Source organism: Varanus komodoensis, unplaced genomic scaffold (genome assembly GCF_004798865.1).
Source record: "Varanus komodoensis strain SLA01 unplaced genomic scaffold, ASM479886v1 scaffold43, whole genome shotgun sequence".
Lineage (NCBI taxonomy): Eukaryota > Metazoa > Chordata > Lepidosauria > Squamata > Varanidae > Varanus > Varanus komodoensis.
The window spans coordinates 7,380,672-7,407,973 of NW_025335985.1; the positions used below are offsets into that span (position 1 = coordinate 7,380,672).

Consider the following 27,302-nt stretch of genomic DNA (forward strand, 5'->3'; position numbering starts at 1 on the left):
GGGCCGCTGCAGCGAGGCCCGGGCGCAAGGCGCACCCCCTCAGCCCCCCCGGCCGCCAGCAGCCCTCCGGGTCCTGGCCACGCTGCCCCCACGCTGCCCGGCCCCCTCCCCTCCCCTCCGCGCGGTGCTGCCCCGGGCGTGCGGCAGCCCCGGGCAGGGCAGGGCAGCCCCGCGGGGGGCGCACGGGGGCCCTGTGCTGTCGCCCGCGGGAGCGCGCCTGGCCGGCCCGGGTGCCGGGCGCGCGCGGCCAAGCTCGGGCGCCCTGTGCGAGGCCGGGCAGCAGAGAGGCCGGTCGCTCGGCGCGCTTCGGGCGCTTGCTCGTGTGGATGGAAGCACGGGCTGGACGCGTGGAAACGGCGGGGGGCTGCGCGGGGGGCCGCGCTGTTGACCAAGCCGGTGAAGCGGCGTGTCCCGCGGCGGCGCTTCGTGGTGCGGATTCGGAAACCTCTGGACCCTGCAGGGGGACCAGGCGAGGGGGTCCCGGGCTCAGCACTGACCCTGCCCTCCTGTTGGGGAAAATGTCGATATTGCTGGAAGGGAGGGAGTCGAAGCGACGGAGAATAAGTCTGCATGCAGACCTAATGCTTCTTTTCCTTAAAAATCGAGTGAAAAGTATGTAGCCTCTAAAACAAATATTAGAACATTTTAAGGGCTATACGGGATGCAAAGTTATTTATGGAAAACTAGATGATGGAGCAGAAATACCCCTCTAGAAAAACAAAAAGAAATTAAAAGAATGTCTAATTTAGACCTTTGTTATTCTGGTTTTAAATATTTAGGAAACTGGATGGCAAAAATACTAATCAGTTGGTTTATGGAAAATATAAGATTGCTTGATCAATAGATAGATAGTTAGGTAATAGTAATGGAAAAAATAAGAAATGAATTAAATGTATCTATCTTAGGCAGGCTTGCAATAGCAAAATTCTTATTTTTGTTTCAAAATATTCCTGGGTATCCAGATGTTAAAGAAATAAAATGTTGGCCCAAAGCATGGCAAGTTTAGAACTGGGAATAATAAAAGGTTGATTTATAAACAGTGTAAAACTATAGACCTGCTTCAAAAGGTGAATTGGCAGTTCTAAATTTAATAAAGTACTGTGAAACTTTTCCAATAGGACAGGCTGTTAAACCTATAAAAATAAAGACTGCTTCTAACTGAACTCAGAGGATGCTAACTCTGTAGTCTTTTTTTCATCAAAAATTTCAAGAAATAAAATTAAAATACATTAGTGAAATGGTCCAAATATGGCATAAATACATGAAATTTCTAGCTCCCCCTATTTATTGTTTATATTTTGAAAATATAAAATATGTTTTTGAATGGTTCACAAAAAAACCAAACATTAAAATAAGTAACCAAAAACTTATACAAGAATAAAACCAAAATAATCAACTATAACACAGAATAAATAATAGCATATGCAAACAAATCAGTATAATAAAAATCGATAAAAAACACATCTCTAATCAACAGTTAAAATAACAGGAGAATAAAAGGTTTGACCTGCCACCAAAATATAGAAAGTGTTGGTGCCAGGTGTGCTTCTTGGGGGAGCTGGTTCTGCAAATGAGGTACCACTACCAACAAGGCCCTTCCCCTTTTAGTCACCTTCCTTGCTTCCCTTAAAGTGGCTCTTGGCGGAGACCTCCATTGAAGCTCTTAGGGCCCAGGTAGGGGGGGTAAATAGAAGAAAACAATAGAATAGGAGGACCAGAGATCTCTTCAAGAACATTGGAGATATTAAGGGAATGTTTCATGCAAAGATGGGCATGATAAAGGATCAAAATGGCAGGGACCTAACAGAGGCAGAAGAAATTAAGAAGAGATGGCAAGATTACACAGAGGAACTATACAAGGAAGAGCTTAACATCCCTGATAACCATGATGGGGTGGTCACTGACCTCGAGCCGGACATCCTGGAATGTGAAGTCAAATGAGTCTTAGGAAGTCTGAGCAACAACAAAGCTAGTGGAGGTGACAGTATTCCAACTGAGCTATTCAAAATCCTAAAAGACAATGCAGTAAAAGTGCTACACTCAATATGCCAGCAAATTTGGAAAACTCAACAGTGGCCACAGGATTGGAAAAGGTCAGTTTACATTCCAATCCCAAAGAAGGGCAATGCCAAAGAATGTTCAAACTACCGCACCATTGCACTCATTTCACATGCTAGCAAAGTGATGCTCAAAATCCTACAAGCTAGGCTCCAGCAGTATGGGGACCGAGAACTACCAGAGATACAGGCAGGGTTTCGAAGAGGGAAAGGAACTAGAGATCAAATTGCCAACATACACTGGATCATGGAGAAAGCTAGGGAGTTCCAGAAAAACATCTGCTTCATTGACTATGCTAAAGCCTTTGATTGTGTGGATCACAACAAATTGTGGCAAGTTCTTAAAGAGATGAGAATACCAGACCACCTTATTTGTCTCTTGAGAAACCTATATGTGGGTCAAGAAGCAACAGTGAGAACTGGACATGGAACCACTGATTGGTTCAAAATTGAGAAAGGAGTTTGGCAAGGCTGTATACTGTCGCCCTGCCTATTTAACTAATATGCAGAGCACATCATGAGAAAGGTGGGGCTAGATGAATCACCAGTTGGAATTAAGATTGCTGGGAGAAATATCAACAACCTCAGATATGCAGATGATACCACTCTCATGGCAGAAAGTGAAGAGGAACTAAAGAGCTTCTTGATGCGGATGAAGGAGGAGAGTGCAAAAGTTGGCTTGAAATTCAACATTAAGAAAACTAAGATCATGGCATCTGGTCCTCTCACTTCCTGGCAAACAGATGGGGGAGAAATGGAGGTAGTGACAGATTTTATTTTCCTGGGCTCCAAGATCACAGCAGATGGGGACTGCAGCCCACAAATTAAAAGATGCTTGCTCCCGGGGAGGAAAGCTATGGCAAATCTAGACAGCAGACTAAAAAGCAGAGACATCACCCTGATGACAAAAGTGCGTATAGTCAAGGCTATGGTTTTCCCAGTTGCAATGTATGGCTGTGAAAGCTGGACCATAAGGAAGGCTGAGCACCAAAGGATTGAGGCCTTTGAATTGTGGTGCTGGAGGAGACTCCTGCCAGTCCCTTGGACCGCAAGGCGATCAAACCGGTCAGTCCTAGAGGAGCTCAACCCTGGCTGCTCTTTAGAAGGCCGGATCCTGAAGATGAAGCTCAAATACTTTGGCCACCTGATGAGAAGGAAGGACTCCCTGGAGAAGAGCCTGATGCTGGGAACAATTGAGGGCAAAAGAAGGAGGGACCGGCAGAGGATGAGGTGGCTGGATGGGGTCACTGGGGCAGTTGGCGTGAGCTTAAGTGGACTCTGGGGATGGTGAGGACAGGAAGGCCTGGAGGAGTGTGGTCCGTGGGGTCACGATGGCTCGGACAGGACTTCCTTCACGACTAACAACAACCACAACAAAGGGGAGGTAACGCTCCCCACTGTTATTGCTATCTCATTACATTTCTATACCGCCTGAAGCTGAATCTCTGGGTGGTTCACACATCCAAGTTGCCCATCCTGATTTCAACCAGGCCTGGCCCTGCTTCGCTTTCAAGATTAGGCAGGATCAGGTGCTTCAGGCTATATAGATGCCACCTTCTACTATGGCTGCTTTTGGAGCATCCCAAATTTATCTGTCAAGGTAAATAGGCAGAGTTTAAGTTACGGAAAGAAATTGGAATTTATAGGATTAGAGACATTTATAAATGGAAAACCAATTTCCATAGAATAATTAGAAGATAAAGCTGCCCAAATAGGAACTAACTGGTTTTAAGCCTTGGCTATTGGGTGGTATATAAATGAATTGAATGAATAAGTGCATATAAAAAACTTTGCAACTAACTTGCGTTATGTGACAGGTACAAGAGTAGTCACGACTTGAAGAGTATTGACCCAAAGAATTTAGTGAAAAAGGGGGGTTAGACTCACTTATCTATAAGACGACAATTGAGAATGAAAGCAGTTGTAAAACGGGAGCTGAAATGAGTGCGGGGAATTCAATAGGATGCTATCAGAAGAGTCACGGTCGTGTGTGTGGCACTTGTGGCTCAGCTAAATCCAGATGAACGGCTTTAAAGGCAGTCCACCGGGGGCATTTGTGGCCCCCCAAATTACGCAAAATTAACTATCCATCTCTAGAGGGGTGCTGGAGAAACGGTGCTGTGAGAGGGTTTCTTGAGCAAATGCGGTTGTTCTGTCCAAAGATCAGATTCTTTTGGTACGAAGTAACAGAGTGGCTGAAAAGCTAACGCAACCAGCCGTAGCGCCTACGGAAACTCGATTATTTTTGCACTGTTTGGCGGGAGAATGGGCGCGTTGGGTGGCGAAGAACCACTGGCAGTGCTTTTGGGAGCTGCAAGAGCGGAGCTAGTATGGTTTTGGAAAGATGCCGACGGGCGCTCATGTAGGAAATCGCTCGATGGAATGCGGTCAGCGGCGTGGATGGGAAAGCTGACCACCCGCTTTCTTTTGGCTAGAGGGGAAATAGCGAGCTGATTTTGTTAGAACCTGGGATCCATTTCTGGCATATTTTCGAGGGTTTGATGGAGCGGGTGGACCGCCGAAGGATCGTCTGGATTTTCGCTCTAGTAGGTTTTAATGGCACAGAAACAGACCAATTATTAGTTGATTGTATGTATTGTATTATTGTGGGTACAGTAGACACCCAACTATCCCGCCTAATGTGGCGGAAGGGCAGGCCGGATAACAAAAAAGCCGGATAAGCCGGAGTTCTATCAATGCGCACTTCCTACCCCACCCATACCATTAAAAACACACTTTTTATACCAAAACCCACTCTTAATCATATTTTCTGACCTCTTGGTACAGGCCAGTACTTTATAAATGTCTGTTATGTACTGTACTGTATGTTTTAAAAGTTTATTACGGAAAAAGAAAGTCCAAGGATAAAAATACTGTACACATTTTAAGACAAATGTTACAATGTCTAACTTAATTGCAGGAAACATAAAATCATGTACACTGTACAGTATGAATCCATACACTTTTAAAATAAACAAAACATTAATGTAAAAGGTAGGCTTAATTCTTACAAAAATTATTTAAACTTATTTCACTGTTCATTGATAGTTTTTTTTTTAACTAGTTGCAAGCTGGATAGTCGAGAGTCTACTGTATTAAGAATGTTACTCTGTTTTACAAAAAAAATGAAAAAAAAGCCAAGAAAAGTGAGAAGGAAAGTACTTCTCCATGGAGCTCTTCCGGGGCTCAGGCTGGTCTGCGGCCTCCGGGGTGGAAGGCGCAAGCCTCGCGTTCCCGCGCATGTCAGAAGCTGGCTGTGTGGCCCAGCCCTGTCCTGGTGGGTCCGCACATCGCTTGGCAACCAGGCCCGGGTTCCTGCTACGCAACGGGTGTTGCGGCCTCACACAGTGGGCTGTGCATCTCCAGGCTGCAGGCCTGGGGGTGGTTTCAGCGGTGCAGAAGTCGACACTGCGTTTGTGGGAGGAGAGCGTCCACGCAGAAGGTTAGCGGACGCAGCCCGGGGAGCCCCTTTGCCGAGAAAATCCTGACGGGCGTTGTTGGCGGCAGAGCGGCCGGGCGGGGGCTCTGGCCCTGGATTTGGCGAGCACCCGCTGCAGTTCGTGGTTAGCTGAGCCTGCTGAAGCTGGGGGGGGGGGGCGGGGGCACGTGCGGCTTGCGGGGGGCACGGCGTGCATCTGTGGTGGTGCGGCCGGCTGCATCGTCACCATGCAAGCCGCCACGGAGGAGCTGCCCGCTGAGCGAATCATCCCACCGGACGATCCGGGCCGCGCGTCCCAGGCTGCGAGTCACCGAGAGAGCAGCTGGGGGGGGGGGGCGTCTGGCTGCACACGCCTGAGGGCTTGGCAGGGAGAGTCAGAGTGCTTGTTTCGTGCTGAGTGGACAAAGCGCTGGCGTGGGGCGGCCCGGCCCGGCCCGGGGAGCAGCGGCGTCCGTCTTGCCGGAGGGCTCGGGGCCCCACGGAGGCCTGTCAGGCGCACCTCAACCTTATCTGTTATCCGAAGGCATTTTCAAACCATTTTGCTGTCGCCCGCTGCTGCATTTTGCCATCGCACTCTCCTTACGCCAAGATGTCAGGGATGTTACGCTGCCCCTTGGAAAAGCTGCCGTGGCACCTGGAACCGGGATAGGGAACACCAGTGTGGGACGCCCGGTGCTTGAAAGGGAACTTGGACTGTTCCAGGGGAAATGCACGCTTTGTGTGTCCAGCCGACCATGTGCTGTGACCAGAATCTGAGGCCCCGCTCCAAAGGAGGTGTGGAGAATGGCGGTAAGGGAACAGGGCCTTCTGGGCGCTGGTCCCGTGGGCGAAGGCTCTCCCCCGTGAGGCCCACCTGGTACCGAGACTGGCACCTTTCAGCGCCAGGTTCAGACATTCCTCTGCTTGCAGGCGTCTGTCAGCACACGCTCCAGCTGCGTGGCTCTTGGCTTTGGAAATGAGTTTCTGCTCTTTCAATTGTTCTGGCTGTGTGGAAGTTTATCCCCGCCGTGGGCGCCCCCAGCCTGTTTGAGAGAGGTAGCAGTCCAAGCATCCATCGTTCCTGAGCTTGGCATCCGGCCGTGGGTTCCAGGCTCGGCCCACCTCAGCGGGCACGCCGGCGGGAAGCGGTGGCAGGCGAAGGAAGCGGGGGCCAAGATCCTCCGTGAGGGGCTTCACGTCGCCTGCCCCAGAAGCGGCTCAGGACGGAAGGGGGGCGCTTGGGCTGGCAGGGGGTCTTTCAGCGTGGCCCCCCTCCCAGCGCCATGGCCTGCCCTCCCGCTCCCAGAAAGTCCGCAGCCTGGGCTGGTGATCCCAGCGGCGAGTGCCTGCGGATGAGTCACATCTCGTTCGTGCTCGGCGCTCCCAAAGCGCTGAGCGGGGAGGTGAGGGGCCCGTCCGGGGAGGTGGGGGACTCTGCTTGCGCGAGGGGCAGCCAAGGGTTCCTGGCGGGGAGCCGGCTCCGTCATGTGCAGGGAGAAAAATGCGCGTCTGATCTGGTCCGCGATCTCCTGGCTCCTCCTGCGGACTCTGCTGTTTCAGGTGGCCGGCCAGGGCCGCCGAGCCCCCGTTCCCGAAGAGGAGGGCCGGGCCGCCTTCCCGCCGGCCGGCCGCGTTCGCCTCCCTCTCCTTTGAATCGGCGGCCCAGCGCTAGCAGGGGATGCAACAGCTCCGCTGCACTTCCTCTAATCCGTTCCTAGGTATTTATCTCCCAGCTCCTGTCCCAGAGCCAGCAAGGAACTGGCTGCCCGCCAGCCCTTGAAGAGCGTCCAAACCTCGCAGGCTTCCATTTTTTGTTCAAGTTCCTGAGCCCTATAAACTTGTCACTGAGACTAAAGAGCTCAGCTGGGAAAGGGATTATGATAATGAGGGGCTGCTGTAGCGGCGGCGCTGGCGCTGGGAGGGAGCTCCTCCCGGCCGGCCGGCGCTCGCCTTCTGCAGGCTGCCAGCCGCGGCGACCCGGGCCTGGTGGGTGAAGCGCCGGGAAGGGTCGCTGACACGGGAGCTTGCAGCCAGACGGCCAGGCGCTTGCCCGGTGCTCTGCCGGATCACACGGCTCTGCCGTGGCTTGTCAGATGCCAGCGGGATCAGCAGGGATACGTGCTCCGGCAGCACCGCCGCTGGGCACGGCCACAGGCCACCCAGACCTGGGGCTCCTGGCAGGTTGGCGCCGCCCTTGCCACCTCGTCCCCCCTCGCGGCTCAGCGCCCCAGGACACCACCAAGTGCATACATAGAGAAGCGCAGAAACAGGGCCATCTAGTCTGACCCCGGCTCCAGCCGGCTCCGCTCACAACATGCCCACCGTGTGCACGTCCAACCTGTCCTTGAACACCCGCACCGAGGGGGCCTCACTGCCCCCCAAAACTGGGGACAGTTCAAGTTCCACCTGCCATGGAATGAGAGTCTGAGCAGAATTCAAGTATGTTGAACTGCTCCACTTTCTGCCTCGACGTTTGTCCCACCCCATCTCCACCCCCGGTCGCCCGGTACCGCCTTACGCCTCGCTCTGTCTCTCTCGGCAGCAGGGATCCTCCGGGTTCCAGCAAGAATTTTCCAGCCGTGCGGAGCTGGTGTCGGGCACTCAGCCGGGGGGCCTTCTGCATGTAGAATGGCCCCTGAGCATCGCTTACATTCTCTCCTTTTGCAAGAAAAATGCTGTGCATTTCCCAGATCATTCTGTGCGTCTGCACCTATTCTTCTGCCATGGATTGAGGCAACTTGGTGTGCGCTTCTCACAAGTTTGCGTGCTTTCGTGTGCATTTGGCAAACCTGTGCCAGCTGCCTGTGGATCATGTTGTGAGCTCAGAGATGGAGAGACTGGGCAGCAGAATGCCCTTGAGGCCATGTCTGGTCTGATGAACCCTGAGCAGAGCGAATCGAGGCACACTCCTCCTGCACCCAGCCTGTCAAGGCACACCCCACATCCAGGAGAGGCCCCTGCGTGACCCCTGGGCTCAGAAACGGGTGGGATTCCCGTTCGTCTGAATACTGGGCAAACCTCCTGCAGTGGCCGAGCAAAGAGCAGCCCCCGCCAGGAGCGCTGGGCCCAGCTCCCTCCTCCTGTCCTTCTGCAGGGATCAAAGGGCCGGTGGCCCCCACCTGCCCTCCCTGCCCGCGGCACCCTCCCTTCCCTTCCTGATCCACTTCAAGATCCACCTTCCCTGCTGCCCTCCCGAAGGAAACTCCCCGCGTCTCCCACTTGCGCAAGGCGTCTTTGCCCAGCCCTGTTGCTCATGTGCCGTGGGCGCTGCCGCGGGAACTGCTCCCTCCCTGTTGGCCTGCAGCCTGCTCCGCTCTGCTCCCTCCCTGTTGGCCTGCAGCCTGCTCGGCTCTGCTCCTTGCTGCCCTGCCCCCACCTGGAGGGGCAGACAGACAAGGGGACACCGTGTGCTGAACGCTCCAGATGCGATTCGGAGCCATTATCTTACCTGGTTCCAGCACCATAGAAGTATGTTCAATAAAACGAAGTTTACGGCTGTCCAGTCCTCGGCACCCACTGGCGCCTTGGCAGCCCAAATCGCTGCCCTGGCCTCCGTCACTGCACCCGGCAGGGGCCTTCCCGCCGCCCAGCGTGAACCCTCATGACATCCACCCACCCGGGTGCCCACCCTTGGCTGAGGTGGCAGATCCGGTGCACTGAATGAGAAACTGGAATTGCGCAAGCGCTGCACCCACACGGCCCGTCCTGCTGGATGAACACGCAGAAGACGGGATCCCCTGCTGACGATGTGCAGCACGGACAGCTCCTCCGGCCGCTCCGGTCTCCCTTCCGCGTGAAGCCACTGTGGGTTCCAGGCCGGAGCAGCAGGCCTGGCTGGCGACCCCTCTCCACCGTGCTCGGAGTGTGAGGTCGGCGTGCAGGAACGCTGCCCCAGTCGTGCCCAAAGGGCCTTCCTTGCCACCACGGCGGCCCGGGCGAGGCCTGGAGCTGCCCCCTCGTGGCCCAGCGCTGCGTCTCCTGAGGCCAAAGCCCCGCTGCCTGACGCCTCTTGCTGGGAAGACGTGCCTGGGGGGCCAGGGCGGTCCCAGTCCACTGCCAGGGTTGCTGGTGCTGCCGCACGGGGGCAAACCGCCTGGGCTGCCCCGCCAGTCCCCCCTCGCTGCCCCCCTTTTCCTCGTGCCGCCGCCCCGTCCGAAAAGCCTGCTTCCCCCCACCACCTTCCCGGCTCATTCTGGACTGAAGGCGTGTGCTCGGCTTCCGAACTGAGCAATGGAGCGGCTCGTTCCGGGGGCGAGAGGAACGGGAGGCTGAGAACGCTCCCGCCGTGGTGCCGAGGTGGCCCCGGTGGGCAGCGGGGAGCCCGGGGCGAGCGCCTGGGCCGGGCTTGCTCAGCACCAGCAAAGCCGCCGGGCGAGCAGGTGCTCCGGCCTCTCTGCCTGCCCCGCGGGGGCAGCGTTCTGAGCCCTTTCCCCACCAGCTCGGAGAGCGAGACCGGCCCCACCAGGCTTCGTGGTTCTCCGCCGTGGCACCGGGCAGGGGAGCGCCCCAAACGCCCCCGGGCCGGCTTCCTTGCCGCAGGCGCTCCCGGCCCGGGACAAGCCAGAGGAAGCGGCGAGCCCGGCGTGGCAGCCGCAGACCCTTCCCAGTCTCCGCTCCCTTTCCATTTAGCAGGTGAACAGAGGTGATGTTGGAGGGATTTTTAATTAAACATCTGGAGCCCTTGGCAAGCCTCCTGGATGTCTAATTGCTGCACCTCTGGCTGTCCCTGGGGGCCGCTGGAGGCGTTCCCCGTCTTCACTTCGGGGGGAGGGGGCACCGCAGCAAGCCCTTTCCTCCCCTGCGCGGAAGGGAGGGAGCGGGCCTGAGTGAGGAGCCGCTGCTGACCCGACCGGGAGCGCTGGGGCCGGCCAGGGCCTCCGCTGGGGAAGCGCCCGCCCGCCAGTGGTCCGAGGGGCCACCCGCCTTTCTGGGCTTGTCGGCAGCGTGCTGCTCGCGGAAGTCTGCCCTGCCTCTCTCTCGCCTCCTGCCGTGCGGATCACTGAAAAGCCCCGCGGCCACGGGCCTGGCGGCACGCTTGAAATGACGCGGGGAATTTGGCGCCATTCCGCACGTCCCGGAGGTGGGTGGCCTGGCTCCGCGTGGCCCCCGCACGGCTCGCCCAGGCCGGCAGCCTCCATCCGCCTTTCCGCCTCCGGCACAGAGGGCCGCGGTGGAACGCCGGCACGAGGGCCAGACACGGGGCATGCGTGCGCATCTCTCGGCAGCGCTGCACGGGGACGACGGCCTCTTGCAAACCAGGAGGAGGGAGTCCTGTGGGGCTTGGGGACCTGTGGGGCTTGCAGGCCTGTGGGGGGCCGGTGGGCAGTCCCCCCGGAGGCCTCTGAGGTCCCACGGTGCCTGGCTGGCTCATGCAGCACGTGACGGCCCCCAAACCCCTTTCTCCCTCCGCATCCCATTTTATTCCGCACTGTTCTTACAGTGGATCTCTGGACACCACCGAGCCGGGCGTGTTCTGGTCTTGCAGTATCAGAACCCCTAACCGTATGCGTGCGAGCAGGGGGGGTGGGCAGCAAGGGGGGCGTCTAAGGTCCTAGGGTCTGTTTTGTGACATGCAACACCCTCCTTTTCAAGGAACTTGCAGGCAGTGCCTTTGGAGCTCTGAGTGTCGACAAACACGGCCAGAGGGGCAATCCAGCAGCCATCCTTCCCTGGACGCCCAGAAGGCCTTTGACAACCCCCCCCCACACACACACACACGCGCCCCAAAGGCTCCTGAGCAAACTAAATGGTCAAGGAAATTGGGGGGGGGGTCCTCTTCTGGATCACCAGCTGGAGCAAGAGGGGAAGGCAGAGGGTGGCCGCTGCGCCAGGGCTGCTGCTCGCGGTGTCCCCGGCGGGGCCCCCCGGCTCTGTGCCGGGACCGGCGCTTTCGGCCTGCTCAGGGGCGACCTGGGATTGGGGGCAAGCAGTGAGGCGGCCATGCGGTTTAGGGTAGCGAAAGCCAACGGGGGCCCTGAGGAGCCCTAGTGGGGTCTCTCCAAGCTGGGAGAGGCGGCCTCAACATGGCGAATGCAGTTCAGCGGAAGCACAGCCGAGCCGTGCCGGGCGGGGCAGAACAATCCCTGCTCCAGGCAGTGGCTGATGGGATCCGCGCTGGCAGTGGCTGAATCGTAGGTCCCGTTCTGGTCACCCGACCTGAGAAAGGACACCGTTGAGTTGGAAAAGGTGCAGAGACAGGCAAGAGAAAGAGTCGGGGCTGGAGAGCGGCTACAGCGACTGGGACCGTTCCGCTTACAAAAAGGGCGAGGAAGGGGAGGCAGGACAGAGGTGCGTAAAGTAGCCCTTGAAATCCACTGCCGCGGGACGTGGTGCTGGCCGCCCACCGCATGGCCTTGCAAGGGGATTGGGCGGCATCGCGGGGGAGGAGGGGGCCACGAGTGGCTACTCGCCCCGGGGGCTCGTGCGGCCTCCTCCACGTGCCCGCATGCCCCACTGCTGAGCACCTGGGCAGGAGCAGGCCTTGCACCCATCCTGCGGGGGGGCTTCTGAGGGCAGCTGGGGGTTCGCCGTGTGCACGGAGGGAGCGCTGGGCCACCCGGGCCCTTGGCCTGGCCAGGCCGCTGTGCTCGTGCCGCTCTGTTCCCGGAAGGCCTGTAGCCGTCCTATTTTTCAGCCACCGTTTTTATATTTATATATTATATTTATATTGCGATTTATATCCTGCCTTTTTCCTACAAAGGGCTCAAGGCAGCTTACATCTTCTCTCCTCCTCCATCTTATCCCCACAAGTTTTTAGGGAGATGCAAATTTTCCGTGTGCAGCAGAAAACACGTGACGAATTTATCCCAAAAGCTGCAGTCCTGCACTTGCCGCTCTGCACCGGGGCGTGTGGCGCGTCCTTGTAACCTTTGCGGTTCCCCCAGGGAGCACAGGTCAGGCCCCCCACCAGGTGACACCCCTTCAGAGCAGTAAGCCTTTAATTGTTAAACATGCTTTAGATAATATTTTTATATGGTTTAACTGTCTCTAAAGCACCCAGGGAGCCGTGTGCTAATGGGGCAGGTTAAAAATCAAATAAACAAACAGCAACTACAGGTGGAAAAACCGCCGGTGCCGCCGCGGTGGCCAGACCGGAAGGGGCCTTGCGTGGAGACGGGGAGAGGCGGCTTCGTTCATTCATTTATTCTTTACTTGTTTGAAGCTTTTCTAGACGGTCCCTCTGCTGGCGGCTCCAGACAGTTCACTACACATGACAAGTAAAATAGGGATGCCCTGGCAATAGGTTCGTGCGAGGGATGTCAGATACCCGGCAGGCCGGGGGTGCCAGGGGGCTCTCCAGTTCTGGACCTGGAGAGTGGGAGCCGGCGTGATCTAAATCCTTCTTTAAGGTTCTGTTTCTCAAGGCTTCCGAAGGAAAGTTAAAGGCAGGAAGCCCAGCCTGGGCAAAAGCCGGCTCCCCACCTGGAGAGGTGCCTGCCACAGCCCCCCCCCCCACCAGATTCTTGCTTCTTGGTGGGCCTGCATAAACCCGACAGTCGCACAGGGCGGGGGGGTAAGCGTGCTCAGAGGCATGTTTACTGAAATGCACAAGTCTGCACTTCACTGCGTAGCTGCATGCGTGAGCTGAAGGGGGCAGGCTGGGGAGCGGTCCCGATGGCTGTGGCACCCGCTGTGGAATCCCCTCCCCAGAGAGGCCTGTCGCCTCTTCTGAAGCTTCTGGTTGGAATCGGTGCAGCGAAGGCCACTAGGCTGGCGGCCGGATTGCAGGGAAAGCCGTACGAGGCGAGACTGAGGGAACCAGGTCTCTTCAGCCTGGAGGAGAGGAGACTCGGAGGGGACCTGTTGGCGACATACAGATGTGTGAGGGGGTGTCACACGGAGGTGGGCAGAGACCTGTTCTCCCCTGCAGAGGAAGGCAGAACGAGCTCCAACGGAGCAAAGCTCAGGGAGCCAAGGTTCCATTTGGATGCCAGGAAGCGCTTCCAGACAGTCGGGACCCCGAGGGTGTGGAATGGGCTTCCCCAGGAGGTGGTTGAGGCCCCATCGGTGTGGGTGTTCAAGGACAGGCTGGACGTGCGCATGGTGGGCATGTCATGAGCGGAGCCGGCTGGAGCCGGGGGTCAGACTAGATGGCCCAGGGAACCCCTCCTGACTCGCTCTGTTTCTGTGTTTCTGGGGACAGAGCCAGGCCTGTCAAAGCTCTGTGCTGTTTTGGGACTGATATTTGTGAAGATCAGTGCTTGTATGATTTTATTGTTTTATTTTCTTTTTGGCTACCAATACAAATCTGCACTTGAGAGATGAGATTCACCCTCCTTATAGAAAAGGCACGGGTGACCTTTTTCCCACCCTGAGAGGAAAATGGCTTTCCTAACCCCGTGGTTATAGACAGAATTATTAGAATTTATTTCCACGTCACCACCTGCAAAATCTGGGGCTGCCTTGTGCAACCCCCCTATTCAGTCCTGCAGCCTCTGACCCTTGGGGACCGATGAATTCCAGAGGCTCTGGGAGTTTCCGGCTGAGACGGCTGGCGCTCCCGTCCAAGGCCGGGTCGCCTGGTCCGGTCCGGATAGTGCCGTTGGCACAGAACAGCGCTGCAAGACCTGCTCTCGGGGACTGGCAGGCGCGATCACACAAAGCCTGTCCCTGGGCTTATTTTTCCCACTCTCTGCAGCGATGTTCCTCTTTTTAAATGTACCCACGAAGTAAGATGTGTTTGCGTGCATTTTTCAAAAGCACGCGTTCTTACATGCTTTTCCCAGACCCGCATTTTTCAAATTGCATTACAACCTCGAAAATGTATGGACTTCGGTGTTCGAGTCATTTTGAGGGGTGCAAACTGGGTGTGTTCTCCGAAGTCTCCCGTCTCTTGCCTCCCTGCTCCAGAGCAAGATTGGCGTGAGCCAGGCTTTTTCCCTTTGTTTTCCTTTTCGGTGAAATCTTAGAACCAGACCGACGAATTTCCTAAATGGGCGCCCAGTGACAGACAAACCCTGGCCACCTGGAACGGCAGCACGGCCCACGGCCCAAATTCCACAAGCCGCCCCCTCGCCCTGTTCTGCGCGGCTGGGTCCCCCGTCTGTGCCGTGCTGTCGCTCAGGGTCAGGAGGCAGGGCTCCCGAGCAGCACCGGTGCGGATTCCTCCGGTGCCGTCAGTGTGCAGAGCACGTGAAACTGGTCGCTGCCCGGAGGAGCTTCCAGTCTAAGTTTTAGGATGTGGGGATGGGAGGCACGGAAGAGGCGAGGGAGCCGGTGCAGGTTCTCCTCCCTACATTCTCCTCTGCCATTTCTTGCCACTTGTAACAGCTGCTTCTTCCTGCCAGGGATAATCGCCAGGAGGCTGCGCGGGGGTGGAACTGGGGAGGAGGGCTGCCTGGCAGACGGAGAGGGGCTTCCTGGCACTTCCCTGGTCTAGAAGCCAAGCTGAAGAGCGACACAGCCACAGAGGGAGAGCTGTCGTCTCTGTGGACTCCCCTCCCCAAACTGGGAGACGGGGAGTCTTCCCCGAAGCACTCCCCCTCTGATAGGGGGGGAAAGAGGACCGCCCAGGCGCAGGCGCGCGCACACCGGTGCCTCCAGCCCGGCACAGGCAGAAGACAGAGTGGCGAGGGAGGTGGAGGGATGTGCTGCCCTCCACGGGATGGCTCGCTGAGGGTGGGTGCCGGATGGGCCGGCCTCTGCTGCTCCCCGCATGACAAGCGGCTCTCCGGGGCCCCTGGAGGCCCCCGCACATGCACAGGTGCGCACGGTTGAATCCGGTGCTCGCAGGAGTTCTGGGGGAACGGCCGCGCCGAGCACACATGAGTCTTCCTGATGAGCCCCTGTTGTGTCTGATTATTCCTGCTATTTTCCCACTGTCATATCCATCCAGAAAAGCCGGGAGGATTGATGGCCTCCTTGGAAGCTGGAGCAAGGTAACGGAGGGGCCAACGAGGCCGCGCCAGGAATAAATCACAGCCGCTCGCTCACTCGCAGGCCGGGAAGGCTGCTTGCGCTGCGCTTCAGGCACAGGGGCTTCTGGAGCCTGGGGTGGGGGGGGGGGCTGGAGCCGCATACAGAGAACTTGGCGGGGTTCTGCTGGGGCTGCGGGCTCCCGAGCTGTTCCCGGTCCCCGGGTTCATGTGCAGCAGGGGGCCCCTTGCCCCAGAGCTGCCACCCCTCCTCTCGGGACTCTGTTGCGGCAGGAAGGCCGCAAGGCAAGGACTGGATTGCCATGTCTTGCCTTGCGTTTCTCTCGGCACCAGTTTGGACCATACAGCAGACTTCCCCAGTGTGGTACCTTCGGGTGTGTTGAACTGCAAGTCCCGTCATCCCAACCAGCCTCAGCCTGTGGCCCAGAATGCAGGGGGCAGAGGCTCCGGACCCCAGCAGGCTCCAAGCTGGGGAAGGCTCAGGCGAAACCAGGAAACGGGCGCAGGCTGCGCTGGGGGCCAAGCACACTCCTTGGGGCGGCTGGCCAGCAGCTCCGAAACAGAGGAACAGAGTGACTCAGAAGGGGCCTCCAGGGCCATCTAGTCTGACCCCCAGCTTGGTCCTGGCTGAGCGCGCCTGCTCTCTGTGGGCCGGGTTCATGCCATGCTTGCACACCAGTGCTTTAAACGTGGTTGCTGTGTCACGTGGCTCAGGGTGCGCAGACTCCAGCTGTGGAGGAGTCCTCTAGCGTTTCTCCTCCATCCGTGGCATCCGACCCCTGGAGCCAGGCTGCAGAGCAGCTTGGTGAGCAGACAGAAGGAAAGGGTACCTCTGAGCATGCCTCCGTGCCCAGGAGTTTGCTCGCAGTGCCAGCACCGGTTTGTCCGCCTTTTGATGGGACGACCCGTGCCTCGTTCTGCTAGACGTGACCTGGAGAACCATCCGGGGCGGACTCTGCTTCTGTGGGCAGGAATGGCGTGCCTCTGGGAGCAGCAGGGGGCGTGGGGCAAGCGCCCCCGGACCCTGGGCGGGGGAGGAGGCCGCAGAGAGACCTTGAGGGACGCGGGCGAGTGCCGTGGCGCACTGTCCCTGCTCCGTGCAGCACGGAAGCCCTCCTTCCGCCAGGCTCGTTGGGCATCCATGGAGCCTCCCAGGGTGGCCCTCGTGGCTCATAGCCGAAAATCCTCATCGCCGCTGTGTACTTCCGCCCCACCCCGCCCCACCCCACCCCACCCCACTGCCAGGGCTCCCTGTTTCCGTACATGAAAGCAGACAATAAGGTCATCAGACAAAAACTCAGAATAAGATTTAAAAGTTGAAAGCAGCTAAAAGCAAAGAAGACTCTGCCAAACGCCTGGGGAACCCCAGATGTTGGGATTGGGTGGGGAACCCCCTCAAGCCCCCGGGGGGCCGCAGGAGCCGGTGTGGGGCTGGACTCAGGCGATCCGGGTCAAGTCCCTGGTCAGCCCTGGAGCTGGCTGGGTGACGTTGGGCCATCACGGCCTCCCAACCCAGCCTACCTCACAGGGTTGTTGCTGTGGGGATGAGACAGAGCAGGAGGAGGAGACGGATGGAGCCACTTGGACGTCTTCAAAAGAAAACAGGCAGGACAGCAATCTAATAAACAAGCAAACAAACAAAAACCTCATGTTTGAAGGCCTCCGACCTGGTGCCAAAAACATGCCAGACTTGGTGCCAGCTGGCCCACAGGACGGAGCTTGCTCCATGCATGGGGGGCCTCCACCAAGACAGCCCCCCCCCATTGCCACCTTCTGTGCTCTGAGGAAGGCCCCAGAGGCAGAGTGCAGAGGGCAGCGAGGTCTTCCATGTCGGGGTCCCACCCTTGCTGGGTTTAACGGCCAGACCTGTTTCCCCTGCCAGGGCTTAGGCCTGGCTTTTGGCAAGTATTATATGTAGAAGAGCTCTCTGATTGCGTGCAGAGCGTCTCCCGAGCTTGCCACGGCAGCAGCCGGGAGGGCCTCTGCCTGCAGCCTCACGCCTGGTGTCCCAGCAAGCAAGCAGCGTCCAGTCGCACCCTCAGCCCTCCGCCTCCGAGCAGGGAGGCGCCCCCTCACCTGCCACCCACCTCACCCTTCGTGGCCTGGCCGGCTTCCGCAAGCAAGCAGCGCTCCCGCCGCCCCCCGGCACTGCTCCGGCTTCGCTGCTTGCGCTCCCTTGCTGGCGCAGCGCTCCCAGCCGCAGCGCTCCCGGCTGCTCGCGGGCCGGAGCGCCGTTCGAACGCTGACGCGTCAGTGCTACACCTCTGGGCTGGCACTGTGTGACGCTGCGGGGGACTTCCGAACAGTTCGGTGCCCCTTCGGCTGGCTGGCACTGTTCAGACAAGGTGCAGCCGGAGGCGGATTCGGAGCCTCGAGCCTCCAGACGAGTCTGATACGTGGCTGCCCCGGGGGAGCCCAGCACTGTGTCAAAAATCGGCGGCGGCCTCTTTCGGCTTCTCCACAGCCCTTCGGCTCGGGTGGCAGAATGTGGCCGGGAGGTGCAGGGAGCGCAAGAGGCCCCCGCTCAGCACCTGCCGTGCCTGCAGCAGGCCCGGTGTGCTCCATCCCGTCTGCCGGTTCCTCTCCCACCCTGCACGGCTGCCCGGCCCAGGTACCGCTGCTTCCCGAAGGACCCATGGTGCTCGGCGGCACTGGGCCCTCACCCACATCCGTGCCCAGGCAGATACGGGCGCGGGGAGAGGTTCCGAGGGGAAAGGGCTCGTCGCCCCCGTGCCGCTGCTTCCAACCTGTGGCTGGAATCGGGTCTGTGCAAAATGAGGGCCGCAGACGCTTCACTTGGGCGCCGGAGGCGAGAGGGAGGGACTCCGTCAAGGGAGCCCCGGCCGGCCGTGAAGGAGCAGGAGCTGAGCGGGCTGTCTGGGGCGGAGCGTCTCGGGGGCGCTCTTCGCAGGGGCGCCCTAAGGCGGGGGCACCCACAACAGCCCAGCGATCTGACCGCTCCTCGCCTCCCGCTGCAGCCCAGGGGGCCGTGTGGAAGCCGCGGTGCGGAAGCCCCTGCGGCCCCAGGATGGACAAGCCCGTGCGGGCCACATTCCACTGGTGGGCGGGGCTAGCAGCCAATGGGGTGGGGCTAAAACCTCATGCAAATCCGCCAGCCTGCGCTGGGCTGAAGCTGCTGCGGCAGGGAAGGCTGAGGAGAAGTCTTGGCTCGTCCAGGCGCAGGGCTGTGGGGGGAAGGGGTGGGCTGGCGAAGGGCCGTGCTCCTGCAGGGCGGGCCAGCTCCGGTCCATGGCGTCTGGCTCAACTCCCCCCCACGCCCCCTAGCATGGCTTGACTAGCGGGCCTTGTGGATATGAAGAAGCCGAGGACACCACAGCCCACCCTCCCGTTTCAAAATACTTTGCCACGATGGCTGGCTTTTTATGAGGTCGGTTAGGGCTGGGACCCCCACTGGAACTCCGAGGGGGCCCTGCAGCTCTGCCCCCACCAGAGGAGATACGGAAGCCAAAATCAGCGCTGACGGTCCCCCGCAGCAGAGTCCTGGTAGGGGTCAAGCAGATGGCTGGTGGCCTGATTCTGGGGGGGAGCAGCCCTCGATCCGCGCGTGAATCGCCCGGTGCATCCGCGGGGCGAGGCTCCGGCTGCCCCAGCTTTGCCGGCCCCCTTTCTCCGCCCGCCCACCCACCGGAAGGGGGTGGGGTCTATTAGCCAGGGATGGCTCGTCCTCCCCCAGAGCAGGCTGCCCTTGAACCGCTTCCCATCTGTCTGCCCTGCATCGGGTGCAAAGCAGAGGCGTGATGGAGCAGGAGGGCGGCAGGGCAGGGCAGGGCAGGGCAGGGGGCCTGTGGCCTCCACTGTGCTCTCCCCCCCCCCCCCCGCCCATGTTTTGCTGCAGGTCTGCTGGAATCGTCTACCTGGCTCTGGCCTTCGTCTGGTGTCTGAAGGCTGAAAGAGCCATTCGTGGAGATGGGAGCAGGGAGTGAGACAAGGCAGGCGGAAGAGGGGCTGCCCCCCCCCTCGCTTGCCCCTCCTCGGCCGTGCGTCTCCGGCTTCTGCTTCAGGACCTCGGGTGAGAGCCATTCAGTGGCTCGAGCTTGGAATAAATTCCCCCGCCGAGCTAGAGGGGCTTGGGAGAGCGCCGGCTTCTGCCTGGGCCGAGTCCCCCTCCCACCGCCATGGGATGCAGCCTCGCACCTGTGGGGCCGTGCGCCCGGCTAGCCCGGCATTCCCTGCCCTGGCCGGCCTGGCTCCAGGGCCTCGAGCAGAGGGGGGTCTTCGCCATCAGCTGGGAGCCGCTCCTGCGAGTCATGGGAGGCTGAGCCGAGCCCTCCACACGGGAAGAGCGGGCCCTGTCCGTGAGCAGCGATCCCTCTCCGTCGCGCCTGGGCGAGACATGCAGATTCAGAGCAAGGAGCTGGCAGGGCGTGCTGGCGGGACGGGGCTTTGACAGAGCCAGGCAAAGGGCCTGCAAGAGATCTGGGCTAGGTGGGGAAGCCGACGGGGGGGGGGGGGTCATTTGCTAAGGCAGCCTTAATGACCCTTGAGCGGATTTCCAAGTGGAAATGCTGCCAGCGCCAGGGCACGGCCGATCTGGGCGAGGACTGCAGCAGCGGCCCCAGGGCCAGCCTGGCGCTGCCCTGAGGGAGGCTGCCACCCCTGCCTGGCCCTGCAGCCCCGGGCAGGACAAAGGGGCGGCTGGGAAGCCCCGTTCAGCTCGCCTTTGGCCGGGTTCACGCCGTCCGCACCTCCTGGGCCACATGCAGGCTTGGCTGCAAAGGCCACCCCTCCTGAGCTGGGCCGTGCAACTCACTGATCCCAAGGCGATGCCCCACCACTGGTGCATGTCTGGGAAATGCCTGCAAATGGGCTTCAGTTAGTGGGGAAAGAACAGTCGCTTCGAAGATGTGTACATTTGATGTGAGCATTGGGGAAATGTGCATGAAAATATGCACAGATTTTCATGAGAAAAAAAAGCTTACGGTTAGAAATGGACTCAAGTTGGAAGGAGCTTCAGGACAGGATTTGGAGAGCTTTGGTGAGCTGCAGTTCTGCTGATCTGCACATCACTAGATATTCCCGGAGGGACTTGGAGTGCAGAAGGGCTCAGGTTTAGTCTGCCTCTCTTCTTTTCTTTTCTTTTCTTTTCTTTTCTTTTCTTTTCTTTTCTTTTCTTTTCTTGCCTGGCCAGAAGCACAGGCATCAGTTGTCCGACTCACTGGGGCAGTTTTGTGTGCCGCACCGCAAAAGACTCGCTGGGATGTGCAGGACCGGCCCTTGTGTCTGTGAGAAGCTGCAAGGTGCCGCGATTCTCCCCTGGCAGGTCCCCCCCCCCCACTCCCTGCCGCATCTCCAAGGGAGGAGCCGGCGAGGGGGAAGGATGGCAACCCTTCCCCACCAGAGTGCCGGCTATTTGAAACCGAGGCACCAGCTCCCTCCTCGTGGATGCGTCTCCCCGTAAACTGAAATGGGCAGGGCATCTTTATCCCCCCCCCTGCCCCCAAGGAGAGATGGAGACCGTTAATAAGGCAATTGGCCGCGCTTGCCTTTCGCGTAACCCTTCATCAGGCCTTAATTCGGGGGATGATGTCACCCGCCCTGCCTCCTCCTGGACTTCGGGAGCAGCCAGACAGTTGCTGCCTGGTGCTTCTGGGAGAGCGGGAAGAGCAGGGGCGTGCGGTCTGCCTGGGGTGGGCACTGCCCCCACCCGGCATCCCCGAAAGGCCTGCTGACGGGGGCCATCCAGGCAAGGGCAGGCCTGGCTCAGCCGCCCGGGGATCGGACGCCTGCCACCGCACCCGGTCCGTGTTCCTGCAGCGGCTGCAGTCTCGGGTCTGCCGACAGCCCCGCGTTTTATCGCGCACTTAATTCAGTCGCCTGGTCACGTGCCACAGCCTGCTCCTCCCCAAGCATTGAGGCACTTGGTCCATGCATGTGAAATGGATTTTCTGGGAATTTGCAAGTAAATCCATTCATTAGTTAGGAGCTTTAAATTAATTAAAGGACCTGGAGTCTTTTTAAGGAATTTAACATCTGTGTCAGTGTGTGTAAGAGAATAAAACAGACGCCGGGGCTTGCCTGGGATTGTCGGCTGCTGTGGCCAGCGGCGGCCTTCAAAGCCACAAGGTTGCCAGTTATTTTTAACTCGTCTTACCAGAAAGGTTGCCCACCTTGCAGACAGAGCTCATCTCTCATCGGCGTGCTCCCCAAACAGGGCGCTGTATCTGCAGGGCGTTGCACTCAGGCGGGAAGTCAGAGCTTGCCTTGCGAGCGGTTGAGAGGTGGGACCGCCACCCAGGACCCCCCCACACACACACACACCTTCCAGTCCCTGCCGCCGCTGAGCGCTCCCGGGCATTTTTAACATCCCTGGGTTTGTGGCTTTGAGGGACCGTCGGTTCTGCCTGTGAGCTCAGGGAACCGTTTAAATTCAAGATGATCGGCCTCTTAATCATGCCCCTCAAGCAGAGAATGGGCTGGATGATGGGCTTGGGAGTCTCGGGGCCTCTGGTGGAGAGGGCTTGGGATGCCTCAGCTGTTGGGCCGCTCTCCCTGTGCCACGGAAAGGTGGGCCGCAGGTACAGCGCACCATCTCTGAAGGCTCCTCTGGGTTAAAGCAACCAGGCAGACAGACAGACAGCTGCCCTGGAGGGGGGGAACCAGGAGATCAGGGAACAGCCGCGCAGCTTTTCCCGTTTGCTGTCCACGGAAGGTCCTTTCCAAAAGATCCCATGTCCGTGGTCCGCAACAGCGGCGTCCCAGTTGCGCCCCCCCCCCCCATTCTGGACTCCGCCTCCTTCGGCCGTGTTTGGAGAACAGGCGCCTCCTCAGGCGGAGCCTTCTGGCTGCTAAAAATGATGGAAAGGTGTTCCAAAATCAAGGCGTTTTAGTCTAAAACTGGAAAAGAGGCTTCCCCCCAATTTTCACAGTGCTCCTCTTTGTGCTGATTAGCTCGTTGCGGGAAGATAAAAGCATTGGACAATCAGTCCCTCATATTAGCCCACTAATTGCCTAGACCGGGCCATAGAATTGATGAACAGTTTATGGAATGGTTAATGGTTTGGAAATGGAACATGCTCAACCATCGCGCGTTCCTGTGCCTGCCGTCATTATGCATGAATAACTCAGAAAAATTACATGTAATTTGTTATTACCCAATTTGCTAAGTGTGCAGGACGGGCGAAGTGCTCCGTGGTTGCCGCTGGCATCTCACCTACATACATACATACATACATACATACATACATACAAACCGATATATAATGCACGACAGAAATTAAGGAATTGTACCATGTAGGAAATAGGTGATCTGGATGATCTATAGGTCTAATTTAGGGTAGATGCAGTTGTGAGATAGCATAATATTAAACCTAAATTAATACTTTCAATCAGTCTGAGTTGACTGTTACCACATAGAATTTGTGTGTTACAGACTTGTGAAAATGTTTATGACCAGAACAAAGAAGCCAGCATTTCCGAGGGATGGAGCTGTACGTGCCCAGCAAGCTGCAGCCACGGAAGTCGCTCTTCTGCTCAAGCGTTTCCGCCCTGCTTTGCCCGCGGCTGCTGGATAAAACTGGGGTCGGGGCAAGATTAAAAGAGTGGGCAGCCGCATGAGCGGAGCCCTTGGCTGGGGGTCAGACTAGATGGCCTGGGAGCCCCCTTCTGACTCTCTCTGTTTCTGTGTCTTTTATCGAGGAAGGTGGTTGATGAGAAGCCTTGCCGCCCCATCGCTCGCCTCGGAAGCAGCGCGTGCAGGAGGGCGGTGGGCCGCCCGATGTGGCTGGCTTTCCCCAGAGGAAATGCCCATGACACGCTGGGGCCCCTTGCCCCCGGTGCCGCCTCCTCCCTCCACTTGGGGGGCTGGCAGTGCCGGTCTGATGGCAGCGGGGGCCTACCGGGCAGCCCCTCAGCTTTGCAGAACCCCACGCCGATCGCCTGGAGAAGGGGGCGGGCACCGCTGCTCCGAATATGCCCACAAGCCAGAGGGGCAGAACGCTCGTGGGTGTGCAGGAGCGCCCCCCCCCCCCCCGGGGGGGGGCCCCCAGGGAAAAACGGGGGGGGGGGAAAGGGGGGGGGGGGGGGGGGAGACAGCAGCGCACGGTCCAGTTGGGTGAATGCGTTTGACTCCCGTGGCCCCCGTGGGTGGGGGCAGCTGCAGCAGAGGTAAGGAAAGGAGGGGGCTAGGGGGGCGTGAGGACCAGGGCGGGAGCAGGAGAAGGAAGCGGGGGCAAGGGGCTGCGAATGGCCCACCTCCGCCGGGGAAGGAGCCAGAGGCGACCGGCTGTGCTGCTCTGCCTGCCTGCATGGCTTCTCCCCCCTCCCCCCCCCCGCTTTTACCCGTGCCCCATGCACAGAAACCTTCGCTGCACATGCTCCCCATGGAATGAAGCAGCACTGCGTCTGGGGACGGGAGAAACTCGCATCCCCTTTCCACCAAAGTGGCCCGACTCACTGTGGCCGTCTCCCGCAGAGGGACCTTCTTCGGGGGTCCTTATTTCCGGGAAGGGCCTGCAGCCCCCGCAAGACCCCGTCCCGCGGATGCAGCCCCGTGACTGTCACTCCTCCGGGCTCTTCTGGAGAGTCTTCTGCGCTGCCTCAGCCTGGGCTTCTCCTGGGCCCTTGGGGGCCGCCGTGGCAAACCCGGGGCCGGGCTAGCTCTTGGTCTGAGCCGGCAGGCGGCTCCTCCCGGGTCCTTGGGGTTGCCACGCTTGTGCTGGGAAGAAGCGGCATTGCATGACTTGGGTGGGCAGGGCAGGGGCACGGGCTGCTCCCAGGCAGGGGGCTGAGCAGGCCCCGGAGATGCGCCCGCCCCTGCTGCTGGCCAGGGACCCTTCGCTGAGGGCGGGGGAGGCCACGAACGGGCAGCTCGTCTCATGGGTACTGCTGGAAAGGTAATGCTGACTGTAGAGCGTGCTGGCTGGGGATGATGGGAGTTGCCGTCCAAAGCACCCAGCACCTGGGGAGACTGTTCCAGATGCTTCTTTAGTCTGACTGAAGGGGACTCCTTTTACTTCCTGTGGAAAGCAGTGGTGAGGAAGGAGGGGGAAATCCCGGCGCCCAGGAGCCCCCCGTTGAGCGTCACACCCCCGTCCCGCCATGCTGTGGCGGCTCCCCCGCCTCTCTCCTGCACTGCTCCTCATGCCGTTCCCCCGCCTGTGGGGGGCCACCCCTTCCCACCGAAGCAGGGAACCCCGAGCCACGTGCAGGGAAAGGGCCGGAGCCGCGTGCCCGCAGAAGGGCCGGGGGATCTGGGCCCGGAGCAGCGGCAGAGGCGGCCGGCCATGCGCAGGGAGCCACGTGGGCTGCGAGGGAAGCGGCCTCCTCCGGCCTTCGGAGTGGACGCGTGGGGGGCGCCCTGCGACAAGCGCCGTGGGGGGCGATGGGGCGGCTCCAGGGCCCAGCGCCCTGACGGATGCTTGCGATTACCAGACGTGGCTCGGCATCCCACACTGCACGAGGCGGCTGTGTGCTCGTGACCTCCCGTCCAGTAAATACTTGCTGTGCTGGGGAAGAGGGATGGGGGGACGGCTTCTCCCCCCCCCCCACGCAGGAGCTCGGGCAGGGGGTGTCATCCAGGGGAACTGAGGGGTCGTAGATTCAGGACAGGCGAAAAGGAAGTCCTTCCCGGACACTTTCTGGACCTGCGTGGTTTCTGCAGGCAGGAGGTAGCTTAGGGCACAATCCGGCGTGTGTTTAGGCAGAAAAAGGCCTGCATCTCTCCCCCGACCCTGCAGCCGCGCGGAGGGCTGGGCTGGGCTGGGCCGGGAGCTGCAGGGCCTTTTCTGCTGAATATGCAGAGGAGGGCGCCTTCCCACGGCTTGACAGGGCACTGCCTACGCTTTGACTCCAGAAAGCAAGCCCCACCTGGGGCTTAGAGCAGCGAGCAAGCAGGGGTGTCGGGCAGGACTTTCGGGGGGCTTCCCCTCATGGGGGCGCCGTGCGGAACAGCAACTTCGATTGATGGAGGGGGGACTGCAGCGTTCCGGGGCTCCTGGGGAGCCTCTGCCCAGTGAAGCAGCCCCCCCCCCCGAGCCCCGGTTCTTGGAGCCCTGTTCTCCACGCGGCTTCGAAGTGCCCTTAACCGTAACTGGGTGCACCTCTTGCTTCCCAGAGAGCTGAAATGTCCACCGAGACTTTCGCTACGTGTGAGCAAGAGGTCAATTTTATGGAGGCCTCAGCCCTGCAGGCTGGAGGCATCTCTTAATCAGACCGATCTGCCTACGCTCCTCCGTCAGCCCTCTCCAGCAGGCGCGTGTTGTATGTGTGCGTTTGTATTTCATCTTCCTGGAGCGCATGGCTCTAAACATTTGAGGATGCGGGTTGAGGGGCCCCCCACCCAGTTTTGGAAGGAAGGTAGGAAACTGGTCGGCTTTGCTGCTGCTGGCCAAGGAGCCAGGATGTTGCCGGCATCCGCTGGCTGGTTGCCAAGAGGGCACGGCCGTGGCTCAGCCCGTGGTTCAGGGCGTTCCAGGCCGGGGGGTGGGCCGGGAGGGGGCCGGCCCAGCCCAGCCCCTCGGAGCACCCCTCGGGTCACACGCCTTGGCACCGGCGTGGGCATCCCTTCCGGCACGGGGCGGGGGCCTGGCCTGCACAGGCGGCAGAATATGGCGACGGCTCTCCAGGCTGCAGGGCGGCCTCCGGGCACCAGCGGAGGTCGCCCGTAAAAACACTTGCCGGCCTTTGCGAAGAGCCAGGGGCAGCCGGGAGAAGCGAGGCCCAGTGCGGGGGCTGCTCTGCTCTGGTTCAACAGCACTTGCACCCCTTCCTTCCTCCTGCAAGGAGCAAGGAGCCCCCGGCGGCTTCCGTAACTTGTGTTAACCCCCAGAGAGCCTTGGAATACATGGAATACGTCCATGCACACGTAATCTCCCTGCTCCTCCCCGCCTTACCCCACAACAGCCCTGTGAGGTAGGTCAGCACAAGAGTCAGGGACTGGCCCAGAGGCGCCCGGCGAGCTTCCCGGCCAAGTGGGGAGCAGATCCCCCAAGCCCAGGTCCCGCACTCTCAGCCCCCGCACCACCCTCACCCTCTGCACGGTAGCCCACCTGGGAGAAGGCTCATGCCGTGCCCTTCCTTTTCCCTTCTCCGCAGAGCCTTTTCCCACGGGGGAGCATTCTGGGATGGCAGCCGCCCAGTCCCCGGGGGCAGGGGGGGGGGGCGCACTCCAGGGCGCCACCTGCTGTTTCTCCTGGGCAGGGCCGAGAGAGAAGATGACGGAATGGGGTGGGGGGACCTGGAGCCCCCCCCTTTCTCCCGCACCAAAAGCAGGACCGGGGGCGTGCTGCTCCTTGCATGTCTGTCGTGTGAAGGGGAAAGCTTCCCAAACCTGTCCCGGCCTTGCACCTGTCAGAAAATCAAGGAATCTCAATTCGTGAGGAGGAAATAAAACTCGGGTTCGTGGGAAAGATCAAGCGTCCAGACCATCTGTGGCTTTATTGTTTGGCCCAGGTTCCCGCGGTAGACTCACGATAATGCATTACCGTGCAGGCAGAGGTAAACTCGCTGCCAGGTTTCAATACAACTACAGGGTATTTTATACCCTTCTGGTCACGTACGCAGGTACAGGGCAATTGATGACAGAATGCAGACATTACAGTAAGATTCTGAGGTCATCACATACAGAGCAGATAAAGGAAGATCAGCCAATCACACTGTAACAATGAGATTACAATATTTCTAATTGCCTGTATTGACACTTTAGTTGAGTAACTTGAACCCATCTCCAGGTCTGCTCAGACATGTAAATTCAAGCTACTGAGAAACTATTCATGACCTCATAAGCTCATCCAGACTCAGACCCTCAGTAATGCATCCACACCATTCTGAATGGCCGGGGCACAGGGACCCCTCTGGCCTAGCAAAAGATACTTCCTGGTAAACTGTGAGTTCCAACAATGATTATTATTTAATTATTGTGAAGGTATGTAATGTATATTTGGACTGAATGGCCTGTGCACTGTAGCCCACAGCTAAAGGTGAGAGAAAGGAGCA

At 59.1% G+C, this 27,302-nt stretch overlaps 1 protein-coding gene across 2 annotated transcripts in view; it reads left to right on the plus strand.

Moving 5' to 3' along the window:
• CNTFR (ciliary neurotrophic factor receptor) overlaps positions 1-27,302 on the plus strand; it is a 247,450-nt gene that overhangs the window by 178,814 nt on the left and 41,334 nt on the right. The gene's annotated exons all lie outside the window — the stretch shown is intronic.